Source organism: Pan paniscus, chromosome 5, assembly GCF_029289425.2.
Source record: "Pan paniscus chromosome 5, NHGRI_mPanPan1-v2.0_pri, whole genome shotgun sequence".
Taxonomy (NCBI): domain Eukaryota; kingdom Metazoa; phylum Chordata; class Mammalia; order Primates; family Hominidae; genus Pan; species Pan paniscus.
Window position 1 is genome coordinate 31,134,917 of NC_073254.2, and position 23,863 is coordinate 31,158,779.

The window sequence follows — 23,863 nt, forward strand, 5'->3', positions numbered from 1 at the left end:
CTGAAGATTCCATTTAGTACTTGTTTCCTGTTCTCTGTAAAACACGGATATTCTCTTGGTAAAGACATTCCATTTCTATTTCTATCTAGTGACCATCGAATATGTTGTAACTTGTTTACCTATTAAATAGGGAATTATAGCAATAATCATAGGAATTGCAGTGGCAGTAACAATAAAAACCAGAATAATAATTTGTCTCCTATTTGCCTTCATAGTAACATTACTAAGAACTAATAAACTCTGAGGCTAGAGACTAAAGTAAGAATTTGGTTTAGGACTGGTTTTCATTATTATTTTTATTTTTATTTTATTTTATTTTGAGACGGAGTCTCACTCTGTCGCCCAGGCTGGAGTGCAGTGGCGCGATCTTGGCTCACTGCAAGCTCCGCTTCCCAGGTTCATGCCATTGTCCCGCCTCAGCCTCCTGAGTAGCTGGGACTACAGGCGCATGCCACCACGCGTGGCTAATTTGGTTTTTGTATTTTTAGTAGAGACGGGGTTTCACTGTGTTAGTCAGGATGGTTTTGATTTCCTGACATCGTGATCTGCCCGCCTCGGCCTCCTAAAGTGCTGGGATTACAGGCGTGAGCCACCGTGCCTGGCCCGGACTGGTTATTACCTTATAAAGGGAAGTACCATCAAATTGTTATCAGAGTAACTTGTTTCCAGGGAAGCCACTGTGGGATGAATGAACAGTCACTGGAACCAGTAAGCGAGTATATGCTATCCCTGGGCTAGGAGTTGCTGGTATATACTGAAGTACACAGTTACAAATCAATGCAAAGCAAATTAGCCAAAAGAGGCAAAAGTCACTCCCCTTTCTAAGCAGATTGTTAACAATGTCCTAAGAGAATGCAAGCATTTAAAAACTGTACATGGCTGATATTGGAAATATTGAGATTCAGAGCAACTAGAGAAGTTTTCAGATGCTTGAGAATATACATTGAAACATCACCTTACTTTTGAACAGAACACAAACTTACTTAGATCGATGCTTCTTCTGAATAGAAGCAGAAAAAAAAAAAGGGTAGGACTGTGATAGAAAACTATTTCAGAGGTTGATCCACTCATCTGGACCAAGTCCCTGCACCTAAAAATACAGGAAGTTAGATTTTAAGGTTTCTAAAATCTGCCAAAACTGTGCAACAGAGCTGGCCCTTGGCTGTCCAAACCTTCTAGAAAGGCAGAGTTTTAAAATGCACTTACACCGTGGGCACCCAATAAATGCTTGATGAATAAATGAGTGAAATGAATGAATGAATGCATGAAAGAATGAGTGAGTAGCTTATTGAAAGTTGTCTGTGACATTCTATTAGGGCCTGAAAAACCAACAGCAATTATACAAGAGTCTTGCCCTTAAGAAGCTTCTATTCTATCAGGAGAAGCAAAAATATAAATAAGTTTAATACAGTGTGATACTTGCAGTAATAATGCAAGACCTTATCAGGGAGCAATTAGTGAAGAACTAGGCAAGGGGTTAAAGAAAGCTTCTAAGATAGGATCTAATTAAACAAATTCACACCAAGGTGCTAATATCTTATCTGTGGCCTCTGCCCCAGGATCATTTGCATTTTAATAGAAAACTAGCTGATGGCTTTGCTTGATACTTGAGGACTGAACTACTATTAGTAGCATTTCAGGCCTCAGGAAAGAGGTCAGCAGAGAGGATGCTTCAAATAACACGACTAGGCAGAAAGTCTACCTACAGTTCTATCATGAAAAAAGGTTCAAAGTGGGTAGATGCAATGCTTCTTCAAACACTTGTATCTAATAAAGACGTGAAAGAGAGTTGGTGAAGACTGGGAGCGGTGGCTCATGCCTGTAATCCCAGTGCTTTGGGAGGCCGAGGCAGGCAGATCACCTGAGGTCAGGAATTTGAGACCAGCCTGACCAACATGGCAAAACCCTGACCCTACTAAAAATACAAAATTAGCCCGGTGTGGTGGCGGGCACCTGTAATCCCAGCTACTTGGGAGGCTGAGGCAACAGAATTGCTTGAACCTGGGAGGCGGAGGTTTTGAGCCGAGATCACACCACTGCACTCCAGCCTGGGCAACAAGAGCAAAACTCTGTCTCAAAAAAAAAAAAAAAAAAAAAGGAGAGTTGATGATGAATGGTTTCAAAGAGTTTCAAAGAGATATTTGCACACTCATATCCATAGCAGCATTATTAACAATAAACTAAAGGTGGAAGCAACCCAAGTGCCCACTGATAGATGAAGGATAAGCTAAATGTGGTCTACACATACAACAGAATATTATTCAGTCTAAAAAGGAAGGAAATTCTGACATGCTATAGCACAGACAGACCTGAAGGACATTATGCTCAGTGAAATGAGCCAGCCACAAAAGGACAAATACTACATGATTCCACTTATATGAGCCACTTACAGTAGTCAAAATAATAGACAGAAAGTAGAATGGTGGCTGCCAGGGGCTAGGGTGGAGGGTAGAGCATTAGTATTTTATGGGTCTAGATTCAGTTTTGCCAGAAAAAAAGAGGTGTGAAGACAAGACAATGGAGATGGCTTCACATCAATATGAATGTACAACTATACACTTAAAAATGGCTAAGACAGTAAATTTTATGTTATGTGTACTTTACTATAATAAAAAAAACTGGAAAATTATGTTGGTGAACTATACCATAGCTTTGAAACTTACATGCAAAGTTATCTGATTATTATTATGTTAGCTATTTTATATGGAAAGTTATTGGACAGAAGTCAGAATGGGTAGTTTAGACTGATTAGGTAGACAGCTGCTTGCTTCCTAATCTGTTTGAAAAATGACACCCAAAAGATCTCCCCTGGGATCAGCTGAAATCACCATTAAACCCTGAGAATTCAGGCCATGCTTGTAATTCCAGCACTTTGGGAGGTCAAGACAGGAGGATCACTTGAGGCCAGGGAGTGTGAGTCCAGCCTGGGCAACATAGTGAGACTTCATCTCTATAAAAAATAATTAAGAGAAAAATTAAATCCTTCCAACCCTTAGCCTTTGAAAAATGCAATTATCCTAGCCAAGGTCTCTATCAGCTTAATGTGAGTGTCTCAACAAGACTGTTTTTCTCCACAGGCCAACCAAGGTACCTAGACTGATGTGAGGCATTTGGAAGAGGGGAAAGATTCGACTGGAAAGGGAACAGAGAGTGACCAGCCACTGAAAGGACAGGCAGGAACCACTGGAAACAAACTGTGCCTACTTTGAAATTTCCCCCACAGCACAGATGACCTTTTGCCACAAGTTTTCATACAAGCTTTGCTTTCTCATTCCAATAATCTCCCTGCTATCTGAAAGACTTCTGGCAATTAAAACACACACACACACACACACACACACACACACACATACACAATTCAAAACTTGAAAAGGGCTTCATCAGAAGATGAACAGGTCTTCTGTGAAATAATTCCCAACCATCACAATGTAAGTTAATCACAGGAAGTAATTTTGAATTTTCAGTGTCATCCTGAAACTGAACTATGGTTAGTAATTTGAGATTGAGATGAACGAAGTAAATGGAGATGCCTTAGAGCTCGGCATTCCTGAGTTTGCTGCAATGAGTAGTTAAGTTTGAAGAATCTAGATATGTGAATGATGTAATAGATAAGGCAGACAGATTGGATCAGAGGGGTTTTAATATTAAGATAAGTGACAATGATAGCTCACAGTCATGACCTTATGCCTATATCATAGAGTGACACTAGACAGCCAGTGAAATGCAAAGCAGCCATGTGCCCTGGATTAGATTCGCACCTCTCTGTAGCTGGGCAGCTTTCAGTAGAGCATGTCAGGAGTGTGCGTATGTGTGCATGCATGCGTGTGTGTGTGTGTGTGTGTGTGTGTGAGACAGAAAGAGAGAGAGAGAGTCTGTCATGGTAATATACAGGGAGTTTACATAAGAGAAGGTTGGAAGAGCAACAACAATTTGAATTAAGGTAGCCTATTTTTCTTTATAAGACACTCGGAATACTTAACAGGCCTTAACTTCATCAATCTCCGCACCATCTGTCAGACCTTAGGTTACAGTGACCGCCCCCATGCATTAATCAAGAAGAGGCAACCAAGTGTGTAGCTTTGAGAAAAGTTCTTCTCTTTCAGACTTGACTGTATTATTAAAATTTCTAAAAAGGTAAACAACAGGAGGTGGTTTTAATCACAGTGTTGACTTTAATTGCATACCCATGTCCCTGGCAGCTTAGAATGGTTACAGCACTTAAGGTAACATACAAAGTGCAGATGAGTAAGAAAAGAACCTGACAAAACTCAGTGAAATAACACACAGGTGGCAGCATATGCACACCTGCGTCTTCACCCCACTTCCAAAAATAAGAAGATTCTATTTTTTTTTACTGTCTACTCCATACACTCTAGAACAGATTACATACATATTTATAAAGAGAAATGTATTGTTTCAATATTTTATGCAAAACTTCATGTAAGGTCATGTGTTTGTACAGCACAAAACATGGAATTGGGTATCTCTCCAGTCACCTATAAAGCTGAGCTCATCCCTTCTTCTGGCACTTGTTCTATACTGTGTTCTGGAAGCCAGACCAGATTGAACACAGCAAACCATATCTTCCTTTCAGTATAGAATGCAATGAGTCAGTGTTTATGCAATGATCTGCTATTAAAGCAAATAAGCAGAATCAGGAATTCCAAAACATGCCATGTTTTCATTTCCATTTCACATGAGTATAAAGCTCGCCAAATTTGGGCACTTTAAATTATGAAGTCTCCTATCACACACTTCTTTATCAGTCCTCCACATAATTGTTTAACTAAGACTCTGATAAAAATGTCAAAAATGCTTGCCACGGTTCTCAGCAGCAAACAAATGCCTGCAGGCTCCGAGCATGCCCTGGGGTTTTTCAAAGCCTCTCCTGTCTTTGAAAATGCATCCCATTCAGTTAGCAGTGCTGGTGATAAGACATGGCACACAGAGGGTCTAAACCACCACCCCTAAAGGTGCCAGAGCAGAACCCTGCATTGAGTTTAATGCTGACAGAGCACTCCAATCAGTCAGTCTGTTCGAACTCTTTGATTGGAGAAAAGGTCAGAATCTGAGCTACAAAAGTGGCCTGCCTGCCCCTGGAAGATTAGGTCCTGGGTTTTTAGTTTTCCTTCTTGTCTTCCTCTGTTCCCACAATTCCCATTTATTTTCAATTATTTGGTTAGGGAAGGTGTCCCTCAAGGAAAAGAGCATAGGAATGAAGGCTGCCTGCCCTACTTTTAGACTCTTCTGTATTTTCTTTTTTAATGAAAAAAATTAGAAAACCTGGCAAATTATTATCTGCATCGCACACATTTTGATGCTCCCCTCCCTCAATTTTATCTATAAAAGATAGCACCTCCAACATTTGAGTTATAACCCCAAGGACTGAAAAATACCCAGCCACTCCGACCCGATATCAGGCAGTTTCAGTGACAACAAACTGGTCCCCAAACGTACCGGTGAAAACCACACGTTCTCACTCTTGGCGACTTGAATTTGGTGAAATGAAACAGTCATTTCTATTTTTGCCTTTTGAAAGAGTTATGCTTAAAGGTGTAGTGAAAAGGTCAGATCTGGAAATTAATGGGTAAGCATGGTCCTATCCGAGGTCAGAGAAGCATTTTGAGAGTGCCCCAGAGCCTTTAGAACACATTGTTTATTTTGAGGTCAAAGGGAAAAACATGTTGGAAGGAAAAGAGTCTTTGGCTGGGTGATGACAATGACAAGAAGACACTTCCAGAGACTGGAATCTCTTTGACTCAGCCCCTTGGTAGGTGTTTATTTAGAACCCAAGGACATTGGAGTCTGGCAGGATCCCACAAAGGAGCGAGGTGAGGAACACTGGTGGAGTTCTCCCACCAGATTCATACGGATATTGCTGATGACCTGAGCCTCTGTCTTTTCTGCTCTACCTTGAAGGGCCTCCAACCTCTTTTCTGGTCACGTTGTTCTGAAAGTACACGTCAGCTTTGAGCCACCTCTCAGTCAAGTCCTTCCATCTTCTCCTATGCTATCCCTGGGTCATCTCTTTGGAAACTTCCTGAATTGTCTAGGCTAACGAGTGCTTTTAGGCTTCTACCACCTAACCATGTCTCTACACATCTCATTGATCATGTCAACATCCTGCTTAAACTCTTTCAATGACCACTCCCCTGTCTTCAAGATAAACTCTAAACTCCTCAGCAGAACTTACTGAAAAGACACTTTATGATCTGGCTTTTTCTTCATGAGACTTCACATATGCCTGATTCCAGCCACTCCGAACTACTTGCTGTCTTCCAACATGCCATGTTCTCTCTTACCTTTGAGCTTTGCTCATGCTGTCCTCATGTGACTAGAGCTAGAGTTTCCCCATCCTTTGAACTGAACAAATTAAGTAATTTGCTTTGGTTAAAGGGAAATTAGCAAGCATCTTGAAGCAGAGCTTGAAAAGCACTCATGCACTGGGGCTTGCCCTTTCTTGCTGCTTTTGGGAACCCTGAGCCTGCAAAGTGAAGAAGCTCAGACTAGTCTACTGGAGGATGAGAGGCCACCTGAAGCAGAGACAAGCTGTCCCAGCTGAAGATCACCCATCTCTCAGGCAAACCAGCCTTCTAGTAGCTATGTGAATGAGACCATGCTGGATTAACCAGTCCCAGCCAAGCTGGCCCAGACTAAAATAGTCCAGGTGACCCACAATCATAAGATTGTGGTCTTGGCCCTTAACTGTTGGGATGGCTTGTTACACAGTATATGCTAACTGATACAACCACTTTGTTTTCTGGTTAACACCTACTCCTCATTCAAGTCTGAGGATGAAAGCTTCCCTGATCCCAGAAGATGCCATGCTGGTCTGCATCCATGGCAACCCGTGGGTACCATTAGGAGAGCGCTGGTCATGGTGTAAAGGAATTGCCTGTTTTCTCATTTCTTTCCCCAGTGACTGAAAGCTCCTTTAACTACTGTAGGTGCCTAGCCTGTAGCATATGTGTGTGCATACACACACACACACACACACACACACACTCTCTCTCTCTCTCTTTCTGTAAATATTTGCTGAAAGAAGACACAAGAATGTAGATATCCATCTTCAGGCTTTCTTCTATCCTAAATTTCAAAGAATTAGACTAGACTGTTTTTACCTATCACCACCTAGACACGGTAACCACATCAAAATGTATTTTAATGTTTTACTTTTTCAGAGTTCTACTCATATCAGTAGCCTTTGGGAATCTCCCTACTCCTTTTATAGATGAGACTATTATAGTTTCCAAACTCACTGTGCCTTTCAGTTTGACTAATACTATAAAATTCACCTAAAATTCCAAGGGCCCTCAGCATATGCACATGGATAATTCTGACAAATGTGTCACCTTCACTGTCATAATTATTCTACTATATACATGTCAAGGAAGCAGAAGGTCTTAACAATACATAACTGAATTCACTGTCAGTGTAATGACAATGACAGTTAATGACAACTCCTATTATAGCAGAAATGTCTCTACAACAAAGAGACGAGCAAGTTGCAACTGCTCACCTGTTCACTTCAGCAACGCATCATGATAGATTTTGTTGTGTGAAATTTATCATAACAGCATCATGGCTGCCACAGTTATTAGGGAGCAATCACTGGGCTAAAAACTTAACAGACTTTATCGCATTTAACTCTCTTACCAGGTCATCAGGGTAGGTGTGGTCAGACCTTCTTTATAGATGAAGTAAATAAGGCTCAGAGAAGTTGGGCAATTTCCCAAAGGACACACAGCTACTGGGTGGCAGGTCTGAAATCTGAACCCAAATGTGATTCAAAGAGTCTCTTATATGAACTAATACTTTAAATCTGATGCTGTTAAGTGGCAGTGATAATGATCTTCCTTTGGAAGATAAGGAAATAGAGGCACCCAGATAGAGAGTAGCTTGCCACTGGTCTAAAAGGGCAGGGATGGGAAGAGAACCCAGGTGTCCCTTCTTAGCCTGAGGTTCCTGCTATTGGACAGAGCCCAAGGTGTCCCTATCTTCTCCTTAGTCATTACTTTTTTTTTTTTTTTTGAGATGGAGTCTCACTCTGTTACCCAGACTGGAGTGCAGTGGCATGATCTTGGCTCACTGCAACCTCCACCTCCCAGGTTCAAGTGATTCTCCTGCCTCAGCCTCCCGAGTAGCTGGGACTACAGGCATGCACCACCATGCCCAGCTAATTTTATATATATTTTTAGTAGAGATAAGGTTTCACCATGTTGGCCAGGCTGGTCGTGAACTCCTGACCTCAGGTGATCCACCCGCCTTGGCTTCCCAAAGTACTGGAATTACTGTGCCTGGCCTAGTCATTAATATTTTGATTAATGCCTACCCCTGTGATCAACAACAACTTATTCAGGAAGAAGGGTTCTTTCTACTCTAGTATGCTTCCAATTATTTACTGTGTATCTAGCTAGGTTGTGAAAAGAAAAGAATATGAAGCATGAAGTTCATGAAACCTAACTGGTCTATCATCTACTTTACCAAATTTCTTCTAAAAAAGCAACCATCAAACCCAGAGAAGAATTTGAAGCTTCTAACTTTAATGCCATTCACATTAGTTGTATTTCTTATTCATATGAGAGAACTATCTTTATTACCTGTGCACTATAAAGAATGATGAGTATTTAAACACTAAGTGTTGAATTAACAGTTATATAATAATCCAAAAAAAACCAAAAAACAAAAACTGTACTTCTCCACTGTATCAAAATGTACTTAATAGGTATTTATTGTTTCAGGAATATACAATGTCTTCTATCATTTAAATCATTTTGTCAATTTAAAATAATGACCTGGCTGGGCACACTACACCCTGTCAAACAAAACTGATTTACTTTATCTCATACAAAACATCCTGAAAATATGGGATGCTCTGAAAGTGCCAACAGCTACCCTTGGAGTTTTTCTTTTTCCAAAAATTATTTCTTTCAATTCCAGTCCCAGATCTTCACTACCAGCCCTTATTTCAACTATGGTAGAAGGAGTGAATATACCTTCTGTTGAGTATACAAAACGTGCTAGAAATGGTCAGTTACACCCTAAATGTCTTTCCCATCATAAGCACACAGTTTCATGCAATTATCTCGACTTGAGTGTGGTCATTCAATGGAACAAATGACAACGGTCATTGAGACTACAAAAACTCTTTTAGTCGTGAAGGGAAAGGCAATGATGCATACGTCATACTTCCTGTCATCTGTGGGTCTTCAATGCTCTGGGGACACCCTTTCATCAGTCTCCCTTGTTCCCCATTTCCTTGCAAAGACCCACCTTGAGTCTCTTTCTTCGTGAAAAATGTCTTGGCATCTCCAGGGCCACACAGACAGAAGCACTCTCAGGAGAAAATGTCACCCAAATCCATTGCCTAGGGGCTTCCACAGAGAAGTGGCCATGGAGGGAAGCCCCCAGCTCTGCCAATGTCACTTGACTGTCCATTTTAGATTTCATCTAGGCAAGGCCACTTTGGACAGGGACTTTAAGATACAATCCACAGTATTTCTATGTTCTTTGGATCCAAATCGGAAAATGGCAGAAAAAGTCATTTAGTGCCAATTCAATGTGGCATAATGAGAGGAGAGCAATTAAGAAGAAGAGTACAAAGTGAGCCATATTCCTCTTCAAGGCTGGGTGCATGGATAAATTACCAGAGCTCAGTAAGAAGGCTCTCGTTACACTGGATGGCTTTCAGGCCAGACCTGTCAACAGCAAAAGGGGCCAAGAGGGACTGTCATGGTGTTTCCCTTCCTTCTGCCTCCCTTGACCTCTGATTCCTCCCAAACATCTACTCATGTCTCCAACTCTGCATGCCAGTGCTGATAAACAAGCAGAACATTAACCTAATTCACAAGAAAAACTGATACCATCAGATGCTTTGAGATCGCCTAACATCTTGGCCCGGCAGTCCCCACATTCTGCCTGGACTACCCATTAATTCATTTGTTATTCTCCGTGGGATTCTATCTGTACCAGAAAGACCATGTGGTCCATGATCCTTAGTAAGTGACACTCCCATGATACACTTAGTAAGTGACGTTTTCCTCCTGGAGGCCTGCCCAGATGAGGGAAATGGAAAATCCTCTCTGAGCAAGGTGACTGCCAACTCCCTTCTGACCCTCTCGAGGCCACCCTCTTCCACCACCACTCCCTCACTTGCCTTTAACGAAGTGCCAGCCAGCACGTTGCTAGGACAACTGGCGTCACTGCGGAGGCACAGAAATAGATCACCAGTGGGGCTAGGAACCTGGATTATAAACGCCAATGACAGTGATGAGATACTGATTGGCAGCTAATCTGTCCCCTATAGCAAGTGACCGAGTAACACTACCCAGTGGGCAGCTCTCACCTTGACACACTACCCTTTCATCTACATTTGTGCTTGATGTGGTAGTGACTGAGAAGGGGCAAGGAACTAGCTTTAGATAGGAGCTGCATGACTCTGTTTTGAATTATGTGAGCCAGTAGATATGTAGTAACCACCTGACATTTGCACCTTTAATTTGTTAGTTTCCTGAAAATTAGGGAGGAAGGCTGTTCACAAGCCGAAGTATGACAGCCAGAAACAGGTAGAGCCATTGAGGTTGCCAAACAGAAGGAAAAAACAATCTGTTTGGACAAGCAATAGCTTTCTCCTTTCTGAACAATAGCATTCTACTCTTCTACCTCCTTTTAGAGATCAAAGAAGAAAAAGGCAAAGGAAACCGGAAAACTAGGGCTTGCCATGGTTGAAGAAGAGAATAATCTTTGTGCCCAGTTCTCTTTGTTCTGCAGGGTGAGTTTTACAATGCTTATAACGGGTAGCAACTCGTAGGAGCCCCAGGCATTAAGACTGCCTATCAAAGTCTTGGATTTTAGCCCTGGAGAAATTACATTTTTTTTTTTTCAATTCTATGCAAGCCACAAAGGCTTGGGAAGAAGAAAGGAAAAATGAAATGAAGAGCAACCTAATGGAAACTTTAGAAAACCATTTTATCAAGAGCATTTTTATTTCTAGATGCACAAAGGAAGGCTGGTGAGGATGGCTGATGTGCAGATTGAAACACGTAACCAACAGCCTGGGACCTGTGCAGGGGTCCAGCAGCGAATTCTGCCAGCAATGTGGGCAGGTCACCTCCCAGTGCCAGGCACTCAAGACTGGGAAATGATCACAAGATGCTGTTTAAAAATGTATTGAGAAAGAAGTAGAATTTAAAAGTAGAAGAAGATGGTTAAGAGTCCAAAGAGCATGATGACAAAAACCTGTCTGAGTTTTGGAAATAAAAGATTATGATAGAGGATAGCCATTTGTATACCATTTATGTTTCCATTTAAGGAGACTCTCCTTAAGCAAGTTGTTTCAGGAATATAAGCACAAATACAAAAAAAAATTGCTCTGAAAACTTAATTTCTCTAACATAGGTTTCAAACAGCTAATTTGCTATCATACCTCAAAATCATTTTATACTTGTCAAAAATGACTTTTTCTGAATCATGTAACATACTTGTTTAGGTGTCTGGAAAAGGTTAACATAATCTTCAGGATTTATAGAAGATGGATTAATTCTTTCAGTCTACAATTCTACTTAGCAATAATTTATTACATAGCTACCACTGGAAATTTAACATGAATTTAAGTTGGAGACATGGTTAATATTTTTATGGTATAATATGATTCTTTTACAAAAGTGAAAAATTTAGATAATTAAAAAATGAAGTTACCTTTCTATTTGTCTCTTTACATTAGTCCTAAGGAGTAATTTATGTGTTGTTAAGAACCAATAGATTTTGTTTGGGTTCTATGACTAAACAATGTCAACTAGTTCTTATCACTATTCAGTCATCCCTGCCCTTCTTTATTGTGGATTCTTGAACATTGAGCACTTCGAATTTATACCACCTAAAAAATACATCTTTAGTTTTGTTTGGGTTTTTCTGTCCAAAGTTCAGTTGGAAACACTGCCCTTACTAATGCTGGGAGGCATCATTCTTTAGGCATCCCAAGTTCTTGTTTCAACTTTTACATATAAAGATCCGAAATGTGCCAGGCGTAGTGGCTCATGCCTATAATCCCAGCATTTTGGGAAGCCGAGGTGGGCAGATCACTTGAGCTCAAGAGTTCGACATCAGCCTGGCCAACATGGTGAAACCTTGTCTCTACAAAAAATACAAAAATTAGCCGGGCATTGTGAGGCACACCTGTAATCCCAGCTACTTGGGAGGCTGAGGCAGGAGAATCGCTTGAACCCAGAAGGTGGAGGTTGCAGTGAGTTAAGATCGTGCCACTGCCCTCCAGCCTGGGCAACACAGCAAAAGACTTCATCTGCAAAAAAAAAAAAAAAAAAAAAAAAAAAAGATCTAAAATGATCCTGAAGAAAATGGTGGCCTGGTGGCCATGTGCTACAAATCCTCATGCTATGTTTTTGTCAGTGTTCAAACCAAACAATTTCTGATGGAAAGAAAGCTCTGGCTCTGAGCTCTCACATGCCCAGACACAGAAGTAGTACATAAAATACTATTCCTAGTCTCTTCTCAAAGCATCCTTTGTCTTCTCTAAATACACACATATATTGGGTTGAAATTCCACCTCTGCTTGAAGGCTCAATTTAGATGTCTTCCCTGAAATTCCAGCGCTGACAACTCTTACCCATCATCCCTTTTGGTACACCTGACTCCGCCACCAAGTACATCCTCCCATAGCACCTTCCTAGAGTCTCAAAGGGCAGTAAGTACAGATTACTCAGCCCTGGATCCCTGATAGACTCAAGAACATCCTGGCACACAACACTCTTTTAATAAATATCATGTAATTGAGTGAACTCTAAACTTAAAGAGGACACAAAAGCATTTTACCTTGGCACTATTCAGTTACAAAGCAGCCTGACCAGGCTGTTGATGTTATTTCACCCCATAGAACACAAATGTTGTAAAAGATCCATGAACTTTTTTCCTTCCACAACGTCTGGGTGTTCTTTGCATTTTCCTCCTCCTCTCCAAGATGCTGAGAGGAGGAGCTGAGTACTTGAGGAAGAAGGTGCTGAGCGGAAAGGGTGTGCCTGGGATGGGCTACGCTTTGTCAGTTGCCTCAGGAGGTAGCTCTGACACCACTTCTTAGAAGCAGTGACTCCTGCAAAGACCCTGCCAAAGGTGCCAATCCCAAATAACACACCAGGGGCAATGGCCAGGAACTAGCGAAGCTGTCAATCAGAAGCCATTCAAGGAAGTCTGAGGAAGAGAGAGAAATGGGTGAAAGAGAAAACTCTAGAAGACTTGAAGCTATCCCCAGTGCACTTGGATGGAATGAGCTCAGTCATAACCTCTCTGCCTTTACTATCTGTAGGTCAATCTGCAGGAGCATTACAAGCAAGGATTTAAGAAAAAGGAGATTGTTCTCCCTCACTTGTCCAAAAGTGGTGGAATCTCCCCTTCTCTCCTGACCCTCTTATCTACTTCAGATTTTTTTTTTTTATAGCGCTGGAGAATTTGGTATCACAGATGGCAAATCTAAAAGGTACAAACTGACAGACACAGAGGGAAATTCCCAGATTGCTCTTATTAGAGTGTGTGTGTGTGTGTGCAATTCTCTTAGTCTGGAGATTCAGAGTAGGAGAAATTCAGCTCCCATTTTTTAAGACTTACACAGACAGCATAATGCTGTTTACACAGGTACAGAGGTATTTATTTTAGTCTCTCCATTTCTTCCTAGGAATAAAGGAATGCCTGCACTCAGAGCAGTTATTCTGAAAAGGGAGTCCACAGACACACAAAATTCCAGAAACCTTTATTATTGCTGTCCTCAAAAGCTAACTAGCACAATGCCTCCCTAAGAAAGCTTTTGTGAACTTCCCATCACACACCACAGAGACATTAAATGGGTTTCATTTGTACCAGCACACCATTTTTTCATTCTAAGGTGTGCACTAGAATGAAGTGTTATTCAGTCAGCCCCTTTCTAGGGAGATACAGCACTTCAGGCCCAGCCCTACTTTGAAAAGAAATATGAACGTAAGCAGTGATGAAATGATGTGATGATAAGAGACAAAACCACCGCCGTTCACAGAAAGCCAGGGCAGGATGCTCACAAACAAGTGACAAAGCAAACCACTCAAATGGAAAAGGAGAGGAAATACAGACAGTGCAGACTTTTAAAAAAAGTATTAGAAAATCCCCATACTCTACTGATAGGTCTAGAATTTTTTTTTTTTTACACAAATAGTTCCCTCCTCACATTTCTTTATACACATCAAGTATCCACTTCTAAGGAAAATAGTCTAGACTCTCCATCCCTTCCCCACACCCTTAAACTGCTATCAGATTCAAGCATTCTCATCAGAACAGCATGTATGTTCCTTTTCCTAATGGCTCAGGCCCACACATGAGAGGCATTCACTTAGTGAATGTCATTTAGGCATTCACTCAATGAATATTTACTGACTGCCCATTATGGGAACAAGCAGTATTTTAGGTACTATTCATTCACCAGGGAAGAATAAGGATAAGAATACCATCCCTCCTTTTGCAGAGCTTGCAGACTAGTTGAGGAGACTGATGATTAACAAATAAATATATAATATGTAAGGTGCTTAAAAGAAAAACACAGAAGGCTAGAGGACTGAGAGGGATGGGGTGGATGCTATTTTATGTAGATCAGGGAAGGCTGCTTTGATAAGGTAACTCAAGAATTCCTACTTAAGGAAGCAGAGAAGCTTAGGAATGAAATATGATCACTTTCTCCTTGCTTAGACTCTAACCAATATTTGAGCACAGAGGTGGTTAGTTTTAGAAAACTCAAGTTCAAAAATCGTTCCTGTTTATTTTCAAAAGGACCAATGAGTGTGGACCCTAAATTTAAACAGCTAAAGCTATAGTCTAAGGACAGTCTCAAATAAATACCTTTGAATTGTCATATGGTGCCCAGGAGGGTCTTGTGGAAAGGGTTTCATGGTAGCAAAAGATGTAATAACTCTTTTTTTCTTTTAACCCTAAGACTGTGCTCAATGTTTTAAAAACAGTTGTAAATGAGGTAGTGCCAAATCATTGATTTTTAGGAACCCAAGAAGGCAAAATAAACGTTCAATTGGCCTCATCTAAGGCTGATACTTTATGCAACTTGAGACACTTAGGGTAAGAACCACCACTGGAGGTGATTTAACTCAATTTTCTCAAGTTGTCCATCATAAAATGAGTCCCCATGGTGGAGAGGACCCAAGGTTATATGGCTAACAACAGCATTGTGCATAAAATCCAGGTCTGCTAACTCTGAGTTCAGTGTCAGCATCATTCTCTTCTTGTACAAGATCCCCCCTCCCCCCCGCCCTTACAGCCAGTCTGAAACATCTTCAGGGGCAAAGGCCATCTGCTGGCAAGTGGTGGCAGATTTGAGAGGCAGTTAATGGGACATGCACAGGAATGAATGCCAGGAGTAACATCTGCAAGGACTGCTGAGCATGGGAACCACTACTTCCAATGGCTGCTGTGATTATCACTCACACATTTATACACCCACTCCTAGACCCTGTTTATGTGCAAACATGCATTCTTTGAAAATCGCCTGCCTTCTCTACTGCAACAGTTCTCCATGGCACAGGCTTTGGGGCATGCAGGACACTAAACCCAGGAAGACAGAAAACCAGTGTTGTAAACATGTGCCCAGATAATGAAAGGTTACCAACATCACAGTTTACTAAGAAAACTAGGAACCCCCCACTGCCCCTACCAAGCAAATGCGGTTTTGAAAAGAAAGTACTTAGCATGCAGAAAGAGTTCACTAGAATTTGGTATTTCCTTGCTCTCTCAACACACTCCATTTACAGAAGGATTTTAAAATTACTTCAAGTCTGCCATGTGGCATCTTAAAGTGTACACTTCAGAAGTCCTTTGAAAACCTCACTCAATCTTTGAGGTCTGACAGGGTGTCACATGAACAGTTCAAAGCAACGGTTAAAACAACAACAAAAAACCCCCACTAGATTTGAAACAAAAGCTATCTTGATTATGGTAACTGCATGAGTTATTTAAATAGAGCCTGAAACCTAAAGCAGTTTTACATAAGACACTTGTTTCCTAGGATAAAAATGCTTTAAAAAATACCACCAGAAGTGCATTCTAACAGTTACCTGATTGGGAAAATGATTTCTAGTAAAACACACTGTAACTGGAGTACCCAAATCTAACATGGCCCACAATTATTCCTTGATAGTGATAGAAACTTTTACAATAAGGTTTTTTTTAAAAAATAAGTAAAATAGTGCTTTCACAATGCTCTTTCCCTTACGGGGACCCTAAACCAAGATGCTGATTGCTTAATAAAAAGGTAGTATGGGCTGGGGATGGTGGCTCATGCCTGTAATCAAAACATTTTGGGAAGCAGAGGCGGGAGGATCACTTGAGCTCAGTAGTTCAAGACCAGCCTGAGCAACATGGTGAAACTCTGTCTCTACCAAAAATACAAAAAATTAGCCAGGCATGGTGGTGTGCACCTGTGGTCCCAGCTACTCTGAAGGCTGAGGTGGGAGGGTCACTTGAGCTTGGGAGGCAGAGGTTGCAGTGAATCGAGATCTTGCCATTGCACTCCAGCCTGGGTGACAGAGTAAGGCACCATCTCAATTAAAAAGAAAAAAATTGAAAATAAGGTAGTATGAAGCAATACACAGACTTGCAAAATATTGTTTTATGGGGGCTCGCGACTTGCCCAAGGTTGCCAATGTACTTGATCTCAACAGTAGGAATAGGATTCAGGTCAGCTGATTCCAGGCTGACTGATTTCCACTAGACCCAACGTGTACAGAATGGAAACACAATGAAGCTTCAGTGTCTCCCACTGTCTGCTTTCAATGAAGCACTGGGAAAATTTGAATTTAATAAGCTCATATTAATATTACTGATTATTTAACCCTGAGGAGATGATATGGATACATATGCATATTTTAATACACATGTTTAGAAATCTATGAAACCAAAAAAATTAGGAACTTTTTTTTTCCTTGTCAATACTTTTCTCCCTGATATATGCTACACTTTGCTCTTTACAAATCTTGTAGGCAACTGCAAAAAAAATAGGTAATACATGTTCAAAAAAGTTTTCTGGCTGAGTTAAGAAGCTGGAAACCTAAATATATATATATGTGTGTGTGTGTGTGTGTGTGTGTATACACGCACACACATACATAAACAAGAGTATACATATATATTACAGAAATATATGTATTTATATATACACAAAAACAACAACAAAAACCTAGAAGAAATTGGCTTGTCATTTCCTAAAATTTGAAGATAATATCTTCTCGTCCTCAGAGGTGTTCATAGGCCATCCTGGGTTTCATGTAGCTATTTTCTTTCCTGGTCAAAATCTCCTAAATGTGTTTTGTGACACAGTCCAGCAACAAGGTAAATTCTCTAGAAAGTAGGAGGGCTGAGCACCCTTGCATTATTTCCTAGTGGAAGGGCTCCCTGAAGTCACACTATGTCATCTCTTCCATTACCTGACACTAAAACTTCTCATGCAAGGCGGCCATCAGGTGACATGTGGGAACAAACTTTACTAATCTCAAAATCCCAAGCCAGTAACCTGATCAAAACCAGTAAATCAGCTCATTTTGAGTAAGAGAAGCACCAAACATAACTGCTTGTAACTTGCATACCTCAAGATTTTACAAGCCAGAGAGAAAAATGTCATTTTCATCAACTGCACATACAGAAGAATAATTGCTGGATGGAAACTCTGATTGCTAATCCTTAGCCTGGAGAATTTTACCCCCTACTCACCAACCTAAAAGAACTGCAACAGCCCAGTTTAAAGGGGCTGCTCTAAATCTGATACTATTTGACTGTACCAATAGAAAAGGTGTTCCTACAATGAAAGAATCACTGTATTCCATCCTTTTATTCCTGAAGTAGATAGTTTGCAGCATGCCATAGAAGCCGAGAGAAAGGCAAGTTCCAGCAAATACAAACAGGACCTCTTCCCTTAAAAAAAGAAATTAATTGGACGATCACCTAGAGCTCATGCTAATACCCCTTCAACACCTGGCTCGGTTACATCAAGTGATTCATGAATCCTGACAAGGCAAGCCACTACACATATTGTTCTTGGTTGTTAACTTACAACATTCACTGCGTACTGTTCCCAGGTAGCCTCAGCCTATACTTCACCATGGAGACTTCCCACAGGCTCTGGAGGGCTCCTGAGGGCTCTAGGGCTCAGGCGTGTTCTTTCTTCCTTTCACAGAGAAGTGAGAAATACCTAGCATGGAAATAGAACAGAAGAAAAAGAAAAAGGTAAACACATCATCAAATCACTTGTTATCTGAACAAATACAGTCTCACGACCAATTAGACGAATTGATAGTTCACCAAAGACCATTTTCTTAAAAAAGAAGTTCAGTGTTCTTGCTCTTTTCCCAAAAAGAACACAACATGGTACAGCCAGCCTCTCCTCACCCCAAAGTTGAAGCCATTTCTGGGAGACTTCAGACACAATCTTAGCTGAGATGCAAACTTGCAAAAGCCTCAAAACAGGCCACTTGGCTTTACTCTTCTGCAAAAGGAGGCAAGGACTAGCACCTTCTGCCACTGTCGTATCTTACTGGGTCATGGAGAAGATCAAGAGGATCATTCTTGCAAAGCACACACAGTTCCCGAGAAGAAATCCACTACGTTAATGCAAAGCGTTATTGGTGGTCATAAGCCTGTTCCTGAGCTCTGGAGCCAGAATGCAAAAGCCAGCACTGGTAAGGCACCAATCATCAACTATCCCGGGAGCATCCAAACGTCTGCATGCCCTACTGTGCTGAGTTTCAGGAAAGAATAGGAACAGAAACGAAGAATCTGGAATCTCCAGGAAAAAGAAAGTGAAGGCATCACGCAGGAAGGTAGGAGAAAGAGTGTAAGGTGGGCAGTAGGGCACACGCAGGAGCGTGGTTATTTGGTACACGGCTCCCTCAGATTGCTGGTTTGCAGCGTTTCGTGCACTGAATGTTTGCGACGCTGTGAAATTTTCCACTTGGCTGTCTGCCATTTCCGCCCACCGAAGACAACACTTACACCCACCAGAGTGGCACAGCGAGGCCCTGCTGGAAAAGGATTGGATAACTTTTTGTTTATTTGCTGTTGCTTTTAATGAAAAGACTTATTCATATCCTGATCATTAATATTTTCCACACCTGGATTTCTTGATTTTTTTCCCCCTTTCAAGGCTGACCCAGGAACAGCTTCTCCTGGAACGATACTATCAACTTATTTCGCCTTGTATACTTTTGAGAAGCACACTTGAGGCAAAGGAACTTGTATTAGCGGCTTTGAGGATGACAAGAAACAGAATTTAAGTGCTACACTAGAATCTTGTTGCTTCCCAAATACATCACTGACAAAGGCCAGTCATGTTTTTCCTTTCAAATCATGAGCATGCACAGAAAAAACAGAGTTGTAGTATTAGCATTGTGGGTGTCATTAATAGCATTTCTGAGGAAAAAAAAAAAAAGAGTGGTCCTTTATCTCTAAAAAAAGGCAAGAATGAATAATAACAAATCTTAGATTTGGAATTGGTAACACACTGACAAGTATATCTCAAAATAAAGAACTAATAAAAAATGGAGAGACAAAATTGGGACAGAAGAGAGAAAGGAGGTGTCTGCTACTCACATAATTAACCATCACTTTCATAATGAATACAGTTTACCAAGTGCTTTCTCATTAATTAAATCATTCGCTTGATACAATTTTACTTGGTACTTGCTAAACCCACCAGGCTCTGTGTTCAACTGGGGAATACATGGTAAACAAAATAGCCCAGGACCCTGCACCCAAGGAGCTCACTGCCTCAAGAGGGACAGACATTAAATAATTATATGAGTTTTAGGAGATGCATAAAATTTGAAAACTAGATAGGCAATATGAAGGAAAAATGAACATTGTGATTTGTAGTCATGATGGGGGTACCTCACTTAGAAGGAGGGTCTCAGGAAGGCTTCTCTTACAAAACTAACATTCGAACAGGAAAGTCAAAAATGAGCAGAAGTTAGCCAGGCATCAGGTTTCCAGGTAGAAGCAACAGTCTGTATTACACGAACTGATCTAGTGATGTACAACTGTTTTCTGTTATCTCTCTCTTTTTTATTTTGCCATTTCAACTGAGTCTCCTTGAAAAAGAAATGAGTGGCACAACTGTTCTCCATACCTTGAAATAAGAGATGATTCATCTTTCTGACTGCTAGGCCATCAGAGCAACACACACCTTCTCTATGATTAATTTCGGTGAGAGGAACACCCCTGATGCAGGTATTACTCTTGATGTGACAGCAAATAATGACCCTGCTCTCTAATGCACCCCAAGTCACTCCGTTATCACAGTGAAGTAAAAGGAAGCTCTCTTGTTGACACCTGCATGCCACAGCTGAAGTTAAGAAAACCCTCCCCCAAAAAGGACTGAAAACAGATCACATTACTTGTAGACTTCTGAAAAACATCTTTAGGACCTTGGATCAGGTACCAGATTTCTGGCTTCCCCTTGATGATTACGGTATTTTTACTGTTTCTCTCTTGGACTTAAACAGCTTTTATGCCCACCATTAACAGTGTTCCTTCAACCTTCTCTCTTGGTTCTTGGTTCAGTGGTCTGTTTACTTACCCACATGAGCCGCAAGCAAGGTGCAAAGAAATTAAAAGCAGTGGAAATGTCATGTTCATCTGAAGTGTTTTCTTCTTCCCTATCATCCCACATCTGGCTCAACTTAATTCTTCCACTAAGGAAAATCAGTAGTTTGCTTTCTTCATCTTACAACATTAAAGCATCATCCAACAGGCTCATTCATGTTCTCCCCATGAATGGAGTAAGTCTGAAAGCCTGTCTGAAACAAATATGCCAAACTTCTATTTGAGTCTCTTTCCATTTAAAATGTCCAAGATAAAATGTAATTTATCCTACAAGCTTCTTATACAAACAAAAATATTAACAATATTCCACATTCAAAGTCTCAGAGTATAAACCTTCACTTTGACCTGGCAACTTTGACACACTCAGAAAGGAGAGAGAGAACAAGAAAAAGCACTTCCTGAAGCCAAGCTGTCCAATATCTTGCCATCGGACCTGTGAAATTACGCCAGGCTGTCAGTTTCATCCTCTGCCTAGAGGAGAAAATGACACAATGCCAATTTCTCCTTCCCCTGACTGCCCACAGCACTTACAGTCTCTACCGCACATTCTGACCCAAGGTCCTTTTCAGTTCAGCACTTTGTTATACTGTCTTTTTATACTCCACTGGATTTATTTAAGTCTTGAAGGCTCAAAAAGTTTCTAAGCTCTCTGATGAAAGAAACCTTGCCATGCCCTTCTTTTGCAACCTCCTAATAGCATCTAGTGGAAGAGCCTGTATTTAAATTAAATGATCCATATCCAAAACCTGTTCTAGGATTTAACCCTTACTCCAAAAGAATCACCAGTCTACAGCTATGCTTTAAGCCCATTTCACCTTTCTCTGTCTTCCAGGGACTTGAAAGTCTGATGATGCCTATCATCATCATGGGTCAGCCCTCCACAAACTCGAAGAAAATTAAATTACAACTTAGCCTTTCTATTCTGTTCTTCCAATCCATTACATCTTAAGTCATTAGTGGAATTTGAACAGTTGTCATCTCCTTTCAAGATTTACAAACTCCCCCATTTCCTCATCACCAGCAGCTTACATCATTAGCTTTCATAGCTTCTCAAAGCCACTATTAAGGAAACCTTCGTGGCATGTGGAGGGGAGATGCGACCTCTGAGGCAGTGATATTCAAACTTGAAGCAGCATCAGAAATGGCTGGAGAAGGCCAGGTGCAGTGGCTCACGCCTGTAATCCCAGCACTTTGGGAGGCTGAGGCAGGAAGGTGGCTTGAGCTCAGGAGTTCAAGGCTGCAATGCACTATGATCACGCCACTGTACCCCAGCCTGGGCGAAAGAACAAGACTCCGACTCAAAAAAAGGAAAGAAACGAATAGAAATGGCTAGAGGGTCTTGTTAAATCAGAGAATGCTAGGACCCATCTGTAGAATTTCTGATTCAGTAGGCTTGGGGTGGGGTCAGATAATTTGTATTTCTGACAAGTTCCCAGGTGATGCCGATACTGCTGGTCCAGGGACCGGATTTTGAGAACCACTTCTCTAAGGTTAAATGTTTCTGTCAATTACAGGGCCAGAGAGATGCTGAGGATCTTTTGAGTATATTTAATCACCATTTGATAGCTACATTGAAAGCAATGATACCTGTCTATTTCAAAGAAGTGACAAATGACCAAAAAAAAAAAAAAACCAAAAACCAAACAACAAAAAACTTCACACACTATATTACCCAGGTTATTACACTGTGTGTGGCCTCTCTACTTGGGCTCTGAATCCATTCTCCTCCTACTGGTTCCAGATCCTGCTGGGGTCAACTCTGCTCCCAACTTCCCTTCAGTCTTTTTCCTCTCTACTGGAAATTTCTCACACTCCAAGCATACTCAGTCACTGCTATCCCTAAAAGACTTTATCCATACCCTAATACAGTCCCAAATGGCTGTCCCCTCTCTCCTGTTTACCAACAAACAGTTGTACTATACATTCAATGCCAGTATTTCACCGCCTATATCTTAAAACTCTGGAGCTTGATTTCCACCACTTTTCTCTGTGTTAGTAACCTTCCTTCTCCTCCAAAGGTCAGGAATGGTTTCCTGCCTTCTAAATGCAGTGACCTTTGCTGAGTCCTCCTCTTAACTTCTCTAACAATGTCTGATACAGTTCACCAGTAATAGTTCCTTCCATTTTCTTTCCCTTTTGTTTAGTAGACTAGCATTTTTGCCTGAACAGCATCTTTTCTGGAATGATCTCTCCCCTTGGCTGTTATCTGGGCTGGGATGACTTCACACGTTGGCCCGGAAGATGGACATATGACCCAGGTCTGGGCAATCGTAATACAACAACCCTCCAGCCACAGTGACTGGCCTAGGGGTAGGCATGTACCCAAGGCAAGCCAATCAAAGGCCTCTCTCAGACTACCTGGAACTAAGAGGAGCAACACACTCTTTCCTAGTGAGACCACGGGAGCATGATGCTACTAACAGCTGGTTTCTTTAGCCACCTCTTACAGAAAGCCCACTGGAGAAGGAAGCTTCCCAGTAGAGAGAAAAGCTGAAAGACAGAAAATCTGAGTCCTGATGACAGTAAAGTCCCTTGGATTCAGCCATGCCAAAAGTTAGACTGATCCCTGGATTTTTTTTTTTTTTTTTTTTTTTTTTTTTTGAGACGAAGTCTTGCTCCATCACCCACACAGAGCAGTGGCACGATCTCACTCACTGCAACCTCTGACTCCGAGTTCAAGCAATTCTCCTGACTCAGGCTCCCGAGTAGCTGGGATTATAGGCATGTACCACCACACCTGGCTAATTATTATTATTATTTTTTTTTTTGATATGAGGTTTCACTCTTGTTGCCCAGGCTGGAGTGCAATGGCACAATCTCAGCTCACTGCAACCTCCGCCTCCCAGGTTCAAGCAATTCTCCTGTCTCAGCCTCCTGAGTAGTTGGGACTGCAGGCACCAGCCACTACGCCCGGCTAATTTTTGGTATTTTTAGTAGAGACAGGGTTTCACCATGTTGGCCATGTTCAAGACAGGCTGGTCTTGAACTCCTGGCCTCAAGTGATCCACTTGCCTCAGCCTCCCAAAGTGCCGGGATTACAGGTGTGAGCCATGGCACCCAGCCTGATCCCTGGAATTTTTAGTTATATTATGATAGACCAAATTCTAATGTAGCCCACAAGATTGCCATGCCCCCTGCCAGATACACACCTCTTCCCAGTTAGTCAATGGGACAGTAATCAAGGTTCTGCTGTTGTGAAGGGATTTTGCAAATATAAGTGAGGTCCAAAGTCAAC